The sequence below is a fragment of the Mycteria americana genome, chromosome 5, assembly GCF_035582795.1.
Source record: "Mycteria americana isolate JAX WOST 10 ecotype Jacksonville Zoo and Gardens chromosome 5, USCA_MyAme_1.0, whole genome shotgun sequence".
NCBI lineage: Eukaryota > Metazoa > Chordata > Aves > Ciconiiformes > Ciconiidae > Mycteria > Mycteria americana.
In genome coordinates, this window is record NC_134369.1 from 24,540,268 (window position 1) to 24,553,733 (window position 13,466).

General features: G+C 42.9%; 1 protein-coding gene across 15 annotated transcripts in view; it reads right to left on the reverse strand.

Moving 5' to 3' along the window:
• Window positions 1–13,466, reverse strand: part of SLC1A2 (solute carrier family 1 member 2) — a 109,849-nt gene that overhangs the window by 39,347 nt on the left and 57,036 nt on the right. The window lies entirely within an intron of this gene.

Genomic DNA, 13,466 nt, shown 5'->3' on the forward strand with positions numbered 1-13,466 from the left:
TAAAGCATTCCAGACTATTTTGCTTAATCTTCCCAAAACGTTTCACTTCAACATTAACATTTTATTGTAATATAATCAGAATGCTGAGGTCAAAAGAATCTTTTTCAACTTGGTTCTAATGAGACTTGAACTGCCACTGAAAATTAGGCAGAAAACTATGCATTCCCCAAGAAAACGTCTGATTTCATTGAATTGGCAGTGTTTAGAGGAAAAAGCTTTTTGACTAACTCTGGTTTATATCTGAGTAAGTGATTTGCACATGAGTGCAGGACTTGGAAAGCCATGCCTCTAACTTTCTCAACGCCTCAGAAATCATTAGCAATAGACGCCCTTTTTATATACAAAATATTAAAATGTACTTGAAAAAATACTAAAAATATTACTACAAATAAAACATACAGTTTCTCTAAAAGTTAAGGCTGTCTACTTAAATATGAGAAATGGGTAAAGAACAGATTTTTTTATTATCAAGAAAATATATATCTTGAGATCTGGTCTTATGCCAGATTAGGACAAGATTTTAGAAAAAGGAAACCAAACCTTCCTCTACAACAGCAGACTGAGGTCTACAGACCTAAAACAGGCCTGAAAAGATATATAAAGTTTCAATGTTCTTAGTAATAAACCCAACACTTTTTTTTTATTATATATAGTATAGCTTGTTATCTTCATCAAGTTTCTCAACAGAAAGTTACAACTAGCCCTGTAATAAGAATTCAGTCATTTTGATGCAAATAGTTCCATGATGAGAACAATGATGGTGATGATAGGGTGGAGTGTCTATGGGTCAGAATCAGGGGGAAGGCCAACAAGGCAGATATTGTGGTGGGAGTCTGTTACAGACCCCCCAACCAGGATGAGGAGACAGATGAACTATTCTATAAGCAGCTGGGAGAAGCCTCACGATCGCTGGCCCTTGTTCTTGTGGGGGACTTCAACCTACCAGATGTCTGCTGGAAATACAATACAGCAGAGAGGAAACAGTCCAGGAGGTTCCTGGAGTGTGTGGCAGATAACTTCCTGACGCAGCTGGTGAGTGAGCCAACGAGGGAAGGTGCCCCGCTGGACCTCTTGTTTACCAACAGAGAAGGACTTGTGAGCAATGTGATGGTTGGAGGCTGTCTTGGGCAGAGCGATCATGAAATGATAGAGTTTTTGATACGTAGAGAAGCGGCGATGGGGGTCGGCAAAACTGCCACCTTAGACTTCTGGAGGGCGGACTTCGGCCTGTTTAGGAGACTGGTCGAGAGAGTCCCCTGGGAGGCAGCCCTTATGGGCAAAGGGGTCCAGGAAGGCTGGACATTCTTTAAGGAGGAAGTCCTAAAGGCACAAGACCAGGCTGTCCCCAGGTGCCGAAAGACGAGCCGGCGGGGAAGAAGACCAGCCTGGCTGACTAGAGAGCTCTGGCTCAAACTCAGGAAAAAGAGGAGAGTCTATGACCTCTGGAAGAAGGGGCGGGCAACTCAGGAGGACTACAAAGGTGTAGCGAGGCTGTGCAGGGAGAAAACTAGAAGGGCCAAAGCTGAGTTAGAGCTCAGTCTGGCTGCTGCTATAAAAGACAACAAAAAACACTTCTTCAAATACATTAGCAGCAAAAGGAGAGGTAAGGAGAATCTCCAGCCCCTAGTAGATGGGGGAGGAAACACAGTGACCAAGGATGAGGAAAAGGCTGAGGTACTTAATGCCTTCTTTGCCTCAGTCTTTATTAGCAGGGCCGAATGTTCTATGGGTACCCAGCCCCTGGAGTTGGAAGATAGGGATGGGGACCAGACTGGAGCCCCCATAATCCAGGGGGAAATGGTGAGTGACCTGCTGCACCACTTAGACACTCATAAGTCTATGGGGCCTGATGAGATACACCCGAGAGTGTTGAAGGAGCTGGCAGAAGAGCTCACTAAGCCCCTTTCCATCATTTACCAGCAGTCCTGGCTAACTGGGGAGGTCCCTGCTGACTGGAGATTAGCAAATGTGACACCCATCTTCAAGAAGGGCTGGAAGGAGGACCCGGGGAACTACAGGCCTGTTAGCCTGACCTCGGTGCCGGGGAAGCTGATGGAGCAGATCATCCTGAGTGCTATCACACGGCATGTAGAGAATAACCAAGGGATCAAGCCCAGCCAGCATGGGTTCAGGAAAGGCAGGTCCTGCTTGACCAACCTGATCTCCTTCTATGACAAGGTGACCCACCTAGTGGATGAGGGAAAGGCTATGGATGTTGTCTATCTAGACTTCAGTAAAGGCTTTGACACGGTCTCCCACAGCATTCTCCTGGAGAAACTGGCTGCTCATGGCTTGGACGGGTGTACTCTTCGATGGGTAAAGAATTGGCTGGACGGCCGGGCCCAAAGAGTGGTGGTGAATGGAGTTTACTCCAGTTGGCGGCCGGTCACAAGCGGTGTTCCCCAGGGCTCGGTGTTGGGGCCAGTTCTGTTTAACATCTTTATCAATGATCTGGACGAAGGGATCGAGTGTACTCTCAGTAAGTTTGCAGATGACACCAAGTTGTGTGGGAGTGTTGATCTGCTGGAGGGTAGGCAGGCTCTGCAGAGGGACCTGGACAGGCTGGATCGATGGGCTGGGGTGAATTGTATGAGGTTTAACAAGGCCAAGTGCAAGGTCCTGCACTTGGGCCACAGCAACCCCATGCAACGCTACAGGCTTGGGGAAGAGTGGCTGGAAAGCTGCCTGGCAGAGAAGGCCCTGGGGGTGTTTGTTGACAGCCGCCAGCAGTGTGCCCAGGCGGCCAAGAAAGCCAATGGCATCCTGGCTTGTATCAAAAATAGCGTGGCCAGCAGGACTAGGGAAGTGATTGTGCCCCTGTACTCGGCACTGGTGAGGCCGCACCTCGAATACTGTGTTCAGTTTTGGGCCCCCCACTACAAGAGGGATATTGAGGTGCTGGAGCGTGTGCAGAGAAGGGCAACGAAGCTGGTGAAGGGTCTGGAGCACAAGTCTTATGAGGAGCGGCTGAGGGAGCTGGGACTGTTTAGCCTGGAGAAAAGGAGGCTGAGGGGAGACCTTATCGCTCTCTTCAACTACCTGAAAGGAGGTTGTAGAGAGGTGGGGGTCGGTCTCTTCTCCCAGGTAACAAGTGATAGGACAAGAGGAAATGGCCTCAAGTTGCGCCAGGGGAGGTTTAGACTGGATATTAGGAAATTTTTCTTCACCGAGAGGGTTATCAAGCATTGGAACAGGCTGCCCAGGGAAGTGGTTGAGTCGCCATCCCTGGAGGTATTTAAAGGACGTTTGGATGAGGTACTTAGAGACATGGTGTAGTGGTGGTTTTGGCAGTGTTAGGTTTATGGTTGGACTCGATGATCTTAAAGGTCTTTTCCAACCAATATGATTCTGTGATTCTGTGATTTTCCCTTTCAAAGTGAAACAGCATTTCTTTCCAATACATTTGGCTGATAAAAAAGTAGCAGCAGCAGAAAATGCATTAGAGGATACTCCTTTTTTTTTTAAGGGGGAAAAACCCCTCCAAGTGTTGTCATTTTCATTTTGTACCTTTTTAAATATTTTACAATGGTGGTTGTAACGAAATGTACTGCTGATGGTGGAATAACAAACAAGAATATCGGTGCACATTCTGACAGCTTAAATGTGAGGCATGCCTACTTCTTGAAGACTTATGCATGCAAGTATCAGAGATACATAAGGATTAGCCAGGGGATAATGTGCATAGAGTTATTTGAGGAATTATAAGAAAGATGAGACAGTGTCTGCAGTTTTCATGCACATGGGCCACAAAGCCATGAAATCACTGGTGGAAGTGTGCCACAAAATCAAAGGAACTTGGGGTCCAAACTTTGCAATTGGGGATTACATCTAGTTTCACTTGCACTCTGAACATGAATGCATTAACTTGTTTAGACCTATTATTCACTACAGGTAGATTATATATTCCTCCAAAACTTTGAAATATGGACAGCTGAAAGTAATTCAAAATAGAACCTTAGAGGCTCTTCCATTAGCAAATAATTAGGCAGAACTGGAATGGATCAGTAAACAGAAGCACTTGACTATGTTATATGTCCTTCTAGGATTTTGCTTTGGGCTAGGTTTAGTCTGGTTTCCTGGACCCTTTCCCACTTGATGCCATGCCTATAGCTTCACACCGTCCAAAGGAAAGCCACCTCACAAACATCTGCTTCCTCAGCTTTTCCCCAATTCACAGACAACGGAAGCATATCATTGCCTGGACACCATTGCTGAAATAAGTCCTCCCATGCAGAAGCAGGCCTCTGGTCCTGTTCTTGTATTCAAGCCTTATTTCTATTCGCATCCATTTCTAAGTGACAACATGGTGTTTACTGGCCAGATCCCCCTTCCACTCCAAGTCTGGTCAGCATACAAACAAAGGTTCATGAAGTGAGGGGACGGTGGACCTACTTCCACAGCTGGGATTACACCCCAAGTGAACTGAAGTCAGCCCTGCTTGAGGTGGTCAAACAACACAGAGCTTTTACATGATAGCAACCATCTTCTACAAAAGTTTAGCCATGTAAAATGTAGATATCCAAATACCCTCTGAGAAGAGAAGGAAATGAGGACACAAAGCTCTTTAAGGACATTCCTAAATTTTCAGGAACTTAATACCATATTGTGTGCTTCCCTCAAGTGCAAAATATGGGTTTTACACTCTCCAGCTCTTCAGGATTGTACATGAACCTTCAGCATGGACTGAAATTCTGACTGGTATGGGTTTTTTAAAGAAAAAGACCCAATACTAAAATATGCTAACCATGCAGATCTGTTACAAAAAGTGTTGACAGATGAGTATCATCACATGAAAAATGGTACAACAAAGGATAAAAATCTAAGCATTTGCACTGTTAGCACTGCTCTTAGCAATGAGATTTTATCACCAGACCAGAGGCAAAGTATTCTTCCAGGCTTTGTTGCGGGGCGGGGCGGGGGGTGTGTGGGTGTGGGTGTGGGGGGGTGACGACAATAACACAACAAAAACCTTCTGCAAAGGATAAGAGAAGCTTCTTGTGTAGCACATGACAAAATCAGTATTTTGCACCAGAAATTTTCTATCCAATTACTAGAAGGTGAAAATCTGTTTGACCTCTGAATCATGGAAATGAACTTTTGTTGTATGGACTGAGTCATCCTCCTTGTGCTGTTTTATGATGCAAATAGGCATCTTGTAAACTATATTTAGCTCCACAAGAATGCAGAACTTTTTGCACCTGAAACCTGCAGTCACATAATGACATAACTGCAAGAAGTTCCTACTGAAGTCAATGGAAGATGCACAGATGTAAGTTAGGGCAGAAGCTGGGCCCTCATGGACCAGATCCCCCTGGATCTGTCCTACTCCTCTGCTGTCTGTCACTGACATTAGCGCATGCTCACATGCACAGCTTTCTCCATACCATGAAGGCCACAGTGCCACATTAAAGCATGCAACAAAGCCTAAATATGTATAAGGCTTTCTTGTGCTTCAGATTTTCTTGTTGAAGGAAAAAATTAATGCATGACAGAGTGGAGCCTGACTGAACCCCAACTCATGGGCAGTGCTGGAACTCAAATGCAAAGCCAAAAGTGTACCAACATGAGCCCCTCCTACACAACTGAACACCACTAACATAACCTCTATGTTTATGGTATCTCTGTACATAGGTAAGTATCACAAAACAGTGCAGAATACATTTTAGCAGCTGTGATATTTCAAACATGCAAATGATTACCTTGGTTAAATAAAGCTGAGCTTCTATGGCCATTCAAACTAACAAAGCATTCTGAATGCTTGTCTGAAACCCATTGACCAAAGCCACTTTTAGTCTAACTTCACTGAAGCCAGAACATGATAATATAAATTAATTCTACTCATTATTTTCATATGTCATAGTGACAAGCAGCCAAACAGCTAAGCTCCAAAATAGGCCCACGGAGAACTGTAAGAACTGAGACCTTCAAAGAAGATAATATTTTCTGCCAACTACAGGCACTTGAAAACATTGACAAGACTTATAAAAAAATGAACCAAATATTGAAAATATGTAGTCACATGAAACAGCACATACCAAGAGCTAGACATATGTGGTGGCTTTTGAATGATTGAGCATGATCCTCTGCCTAGCCCTGAAAGGGTTAAATCCCTGACAGTCCCTGACTAAGACATAGACTTGCATTTTTTTTTAGTTTCACTCATCCTTGTTCTCTTTTGTTCTCTTCCCCTGCAAAGATAGTTTTGGTTACCTGCTGAGCAGAGTGGATGGTGGAACATCTCCTGTGACTTCTTACCTGATAGGACTAAGCAGGCCTTGAGCAAGCTCGTTAGGCTTCCTAATTACATCACTGATAAGAGGAACTTAGGACAATTGTGCCAAAGATAAGCACCAAAGAACTAGCTTAAATCGACCTCCTTGTAACATTCCGAGGCCGAAGGACTGATGAGCTAACTCAATGACTATATATGGACAAAGGAAGCCCAAAGTTCAACTAGTGGACAACGTAAGGAAGACTATGGAAGACCACCGGGAGGGTGAAAAGACCCTAACCCTAATTTTACTGCGCATGCTTGGACTATGTAAATGAATTCCGGGAACTCATCACCATAAAACTGCCCTTTTCAAGAAATCTGATGAATATGTATGATTTTTCTGTATATGAACTGATGTGTTGCGCTAACCTGGCGGAGCACTTGTGGCGGAGCAATCCCCAGTGCTGCAATAAAAAATACCTGCTTAATAGTCATCCCGACTATTGAGTTCTGATTTCGGCTTTTCACGGCAACAGTTTGGCACCCCAGATGGGACCCGCTCTGCTCGGCTGCAGGACCCGCTGAGAACAGGACTCCCTAGGGTACCCCCGGGATTTCCCGGAGGGACTCCTCGCCTCAATCGGATCACTGCGGGAGCAGACAAGGACCATCTAAAGGAAAAAGGTATTCTTTAAATCTTATCTGTTTTGGAATTTGGGACCGGTCATTTGGAAGGTTCTCCTAAGTCGTAGGAGACGTCCTACGCTGAGTGCCGTATACCAGGCTACTAGTGCCTGAGGGTATACATTTGGTATTTAGTACGTTGGTACAGGCACGGGTTAAGCCTTGTACTTCTGCAATAACGTGCTTTTTGGTATTGGTACACTCATGAAACCCGCATGAGTTTGTACTGTTGGTGGTACGTTGGTACAGGCACGGGTTAAGCCTTGTACTTCTGCAATAACGTGCCTTTTGGTATTGGTACACTTATGAAACCCGCATGAGTTTGTACTGTTGGCGGTATGGATTTACTGGCACCAAACTCGGATATTGGTTTATTGGTATTGAATTTGGATATATTCGTTAGGCACTGCAAAATCGGCAACTAAGCGTGAATGAGCTGAGTTAACTCTGGTGTGACTGGTGAGTGACTGAGACACAGTGTGACTGCAAAGTGAGTGTGGAAAACCTGGAGACCTGTGCGTCTCATCCTGAAAATGAATGTGAACCGCTTTTCCTTGTGAATTGTTTTATTTGCGACCAAAATTTATTCAATGTGAGAATTGTGGAACGTGGTCAGAGTGGGAGAATAAAGTGCGACAGGTCGAGGTTATTAAAATAATCTGTGGGAGGATAACGGAAGTACAGAATCAATAAGGTAGAATGGGGGGACAGCAAAGTGGTGGTATTGTAAAGAAAAGCCCCCTAGGATGTATCTTAGCACACTGGAAAGAGATAGGGGGACAACCAGGTGGGAGTGTGAATAAGAAAACATTAATCAAATATTGTGATCAGTGGTGGCCCCTGTACAAATTAGAAGATGGTGAAAAATGGCCCTTTAATGGATCTTTAAATTATAATACTGTATTGTAGTTAATGTTGTTCTTATGGAGAGAAGGAAAATGGGATGAGGTTATGTATGCGGATATGGTTTTTACTTTGCGGAATCGCCCGGAGTGGCAGAAGGATTGTGGTGTTAACCTCCTGCCGCACGGAGGCATCCTTGGAACAGAGAGGAATGGTGAATAGAGAAGGATTTAGAGGACGAGGAAGGGGAAGGCTCTCTGAAAGTAGAGGAGGACTGGGGAGACAAGAGAAAGAAGTAGAATTCTTAGTAGACACAGGTGCTTCTTTCTCTGTTTTAAATCAGGAATTGATACCTGTGAGTAAAGACTTTGTGACTGTAGTGGGAGCTACTGGCCAACAGGAAAAGGTGTTCTTTCTAAAACCCCTCAATTTTAAAGATTTACACCCTGTGGTGGCCAATCCTTATACTTTACTTACTAAATTACAAGTATGGTTTACAGTATTAGATTTGAAAGATGCATTCTTCTGCTTGCCTCTGGCCAAGGAGAGCCAAAACCTGTTTGCATTTGAATGGGAAAGTCCTACTACTGGTAGGAAAACCCAACTTACCTGGACAGTGTTACCCCAAGGTTTTAAGAACAGTCCAACCATCTTTGGGAACCAATTAGCATGAGAACTTGAGACATGGGATCCTCCCTCCAGAGACGGAACTCTTCTACATTATGTGGAGGACTTATTAATAGCAACTGAAACAAAGTCAGATTGTATTCAATGGACTATTAATTTGTTGAACTTTTTGGGACTGAATGGGTATTGAGTCTCTCAACAGAAAGCTCAGATGGTGCGACAGCAAGTAACCTACCTTGGATACAAGCTATCTGGAGGACAACGAGAATTAGGAACGGAACGAAAAGAAGCCATCTGCAGAACCCCCCTCCCTCAAACGGTAAAGGAACTCAGGACCTTCTTGGGAATGACAGGTTGGTGTCGATTATGGATTTACAATTAATATGAACTTTTGAAAAACAATCCTACTCAATTGATTTGGTCCAGAGAAGCTCAAAATGCATTCAAAATACTTAAAAAGGAACCGATGAAGGCCCCAGCCCTGGGCCTACCTGACGTTACTAAACCCTTCTGGCTGTTTTCAACTTGATGAAGTAAGCAAAGGGTGGCCAGGGTGCCTACGAGCTGTGGCAGCTGTAGTACTACCAGATTTAAAAGAAGAACCCCTGGAAGATGCACAAGACTCCGGGTTCATGGATGGAAGCAGCTTCGTCCGACAAGGTATTTGAAAGGCTGGGTACGCGGTGACAACAGCAAGCAAAGTAATTGAATCTCAATCATTACCTGCTGGAACATCAGCTCAAAGGGCTGAAATTATTGCCCTGACTAGGGCCCTGGAATTGACAAAAGGGAAAAAGATAAATATATGGACGGACTCCAAATATGCCTTTGGAGTTGTCCACGCTCACGGAGCAATTTGGAAGGAACGAGGACTACTAACCACACAAGGGAGACAGATCAAGCATGCTGAGGAAATCCTTCACCTATCAGAAGCAGTCCGACTGCCAACCAAAGTCACTATCATGCACTGCCGAGGACATCTGAAGGGTAACACTGACCAGGAAAAAGGTAACAGGTTAGCTGATTATGAGGCTAAACAGGCAGCGGAGAGAATGCAAAAGATTTTAACCTTAATTCCGGATAATAGAAGTAGGAGTCTAGGTGACCAAGAAAATGTTGAATATTGTAGGGCTGATAAAGAATTAATAGAAGAAATGGGAAGGCAGGTTCCCTCCAAAGGATGGGCCCACTTGAGTGATGGCAGGATTATAATTCCTGCCAAACAGGTATGGGGAGTTGTTAAAGAAGAACACAATAAGATACATTGGGGGGCAGATTCCCTGTATAAATTTTTAAATAAAAAATTAATAGGGAGAAATTTGTATACTACAGTTCGACAGGTGACTCAGCAATGTGAAATATGTTTGAAAAATAATCCCAATACAGGTAACTGGGCACAATTAGGAAGTATTGGGAGAGGAAATGTACCAGGGCACCACTGGCAAACTGATTTCTCTGAACTTCCAAGAAAAGGGGGGTACAGATACTTATTGGTACTTACAGACACCTTTTCCGGATGGCCAGAGGCGTTCCCTTGTAGGACAAACAAAGCAAGAGAAGTAACTAAGGTATTATTAAATGAAATAATACCTCGATTCGGGGTACCTACGGTCATTTCATCAGATAAGGGGTACACATTTTTGTGCAGAAGTAGTGCAACAGGTCAGCAAGCTATTAGGAATCGATTGGCAATTACACACACCCTATCAAGCACTACCTATTGCACTACTTTGGAGACGTGTAAAACCTAGGGCCAAAGAAAATCTGAGCCCTTCTGAGATATTATATGGGAGGCCATATCAGGCCAAATATCAAGGGGAAGATTTGAATCAGCTGAGAAATTATTATTTACAAAATTATGTTATATCCTTAGGAAAACAATGGGAAAAGATTAATAAGACTGTTTTGGGAACCAGAGCAAAAGGGTTAGATCACCCAATCCACCCATTTAGCCCTGGAGATTGGGTTTATGTGAAGAATTTTTCAGGTGACCCATTGGAGGAGAAGTGGAATGGACCTTATCAGGTGTTGCTAACCACTTTCACTGCAATCAAGATTAAAGAGCAGACAGCTTGGATCCATTACTCCTGAGTAAAGAAAGCTTCTGAACCACGATGGACCATTGAAAGTGTTGGAGATTTGAAATTACGCTTACGATGATAACTTTATTGACTTTAAGCTTATCAGTAGATGCTTGGAAAGAGAACTTGTATTATAATGTGATTCAGATGATAGCGAATGCTGTAGGGGCTAAGGATTGTTGGATTTGTACTGCCCTACCGAGAGGTAACATGAGACTCCCTTTGTACGGCATAGGGTCAACTCATTAGAATTGTGACAATAATACTTGGCCTGAGTTTTGGAAAAGACAAGATGGAGGATATTGTAGTTATGATAATTTGAGCTATGAGATCAGACCAAGATTTGACCTGCAGATACTAGATAATAGCACCCAGATTCTAGTTAGCAATAATAGTTGCCTATGGAAGGCAAATCCAATAATTGTCTGTGCCGTCCCCCCGATAACAAATATCATAACTGTTCCTGTAGGAATGGGTGGAATGATTATTGGATCAACAAGACTGCGGTAGAAGTAGGAACTTGGAACTTGACGGGATTGAACGTGACATATATTAATTTCTATAATAGAACCCAGTTAGAAACCTGTAGCCCTACCAAGTGGGATGCCAGTAGAAATACATCGGTTGGATGGGTAAGCAAAGGATCATTTTATGGAGCTAATCTCGCAGCCACCGATGGACTCTGCAAACTGCCCGACAGGTATTGGTGGCTGTGTGGTGATGGAAGGGAAGGTGTACCATAGGTCATTTAGTTAGTCAGGATCAAATATATAATCAGTCCAAAATACCTAGGGGTATTTTGAGAATGTCCTGGAAACGGGCTAAGTGAGAAGACAACCCACTTGTAATTAGGGGAGCAAAATTTCATAGCTTTGTTAGATTGTTCTTACCATGGCTAGGAGTAAGCGAGCTAGAAAAGGCCATGGTAAATATTTCCGCAGTTCTAGAGCAGATGGAAAATCTAACCATAAATACTATAAAAAATTTACAGACAGAAGTATCTTCCCTTAGTAAGGTTGTGTTGCAAAATCGAATGGCATTAGATTTATTGACTGCCAAAGAAGGAAGTGTATGTATGATCATTAATACCAGTTGCTGTGCATATATCAATAAACAGAAGCAGGTCTAAATGCACTCTGGGAGAAAACACAAATATTCCAGGAAGTATCTTTGGATGATACTTCATTGGGGCTTTGAGATTTATGGGATAAATTGACTTCTTGGCTTCCCAACTTTGGATGGTTGAAACAATTATTAATTGGATTAATTACTTTGGCAATTTTAGGAATATTTGTTTGTGTATTTCTTAAATGTTTTCTTTGGTGTCACCGAAATTCAGCAGAGACGTACAGTGATTGGAAAAGAAACAAGATTAGGCATCAAGTAGAAACGGGAAGGTATTTTACTCAGACCCTTGAAGAAAAGGATGAAATATTATGAATTTTGAAAACATAAAATAATTAGGGATAACACCCTTTTAGGCCTAAAAGGATTTGAAAGTCGTAGTTAAAGAGCCTTACTATTTTAAATAGTAATTTTATTGATTTTATTGTAGCTTTTGTAATAAGCTTCGTTTCAGACATAATAAAACTGTATATTGATGACTGTAGCGAGTAAGCTACAAGCCCTCAAAAAGAAAAGGGGGGAATGAAAGGGTTAAATCCCTGACAGTCCCTGACTAAGACATAGACTTGCATTTTTTTTAGTTTATCCTTGTTCTCTTTTGTTCTCTTCCCCTGCAAAGATAGTTTCGGTTACCTGCTGAGCAGAGTTGATGGTGGAACATCTCCTGTGACTTCTTACCTGATAGGACTAAGCAGGCCTTGAGCAAGCTCGTTAGGCTTCCTAATTACATCACTGATAAGAGGAACTTAGGACAATTGTGCCAAAGATAAGCACCAAAGAACTAGCTTAAATCGACCCCCTTGTAACATTCCGAGGCCGAAGGACTGATGAGCTAACTCAATGACTATATATGGACAAAGGCAGCCCAAAGTTCAACTAGTGGACAACGTAAGGAAGACTATGGAAGACCACCGGGAGGGTGAAAAGACCCTAACCCTAATTTTACTGCGCATGCTTGGACTATGTAAATGAATTCCGGGAACTCATCACCATAAAACTGCCCTTTTCAAGAAATCTGATGAATATGTATGATTTTTCTGTATATGAACTGATGTGTTGCGCTAACCTGGCGGAGCACTTGTGGCGGAGCGATCCCCAGTGCTGCCCAGCGCTGCAATAAAGAATACCTGCTTAATAGTCATCCCGACTATTGAGTTCTGATTTCGGCTTTTCACGGCAACAGCCCAGTGTCACCTATCCTTCTCTCTTTTGAGGCACCACTTATCCCTAGAAAAGGAAAGGAACTCCTTTGAGCTCAGGAGATTTTATTTTTATTCACCTTAGGAGAGTACAGAGGTGTCTCAAAGTGAAAACAACCTGTATTTTCACCAACTTCAAATACGCTTTACTCTGCCAAGGTGATATATCAAGTGCCTTAATAGAAATGAGTATCAGAATTAAACTACAATTTTAAGCAAAGAAACAACCTCTTGCCTGAATAATCAAGTTAGCTACTTGCTCTTTCCACCGTCCCTCATCTCCACAGTATGCACAAGGTACAAGAAAAAAAACCTGTCCTTAAGCACTTGATTTTAGATTATCTAAATATTTACAGTTAGTTTTGCATGTGAGATACATAGTGCTATATGAGATAATCTATTTATCTGCGATTTTTAAGCTGTAGTCTGTTTCTCTTGCTGGTTGTTACGCATAATGGTGTCAAAATGCAAGAAAACAATTTATTAAAACACCAAGGTCCCTGGGATTTCTTGTTCCTATTTCCTCCAGGCATTCTTCTTAGGTTTTATTTTACCTCCCTCTGGGAAAGCCTGCTGTTCTATTTCTTTTCAACTGCTTCTTTCTTTCTCATATTCCCACTGAAGTTTCTAGGCCTCAAAGCTGGAAAACCTGTTTGCTTCTTTTCCTTGGTTACCTTTCCTCACAAAAGTTAA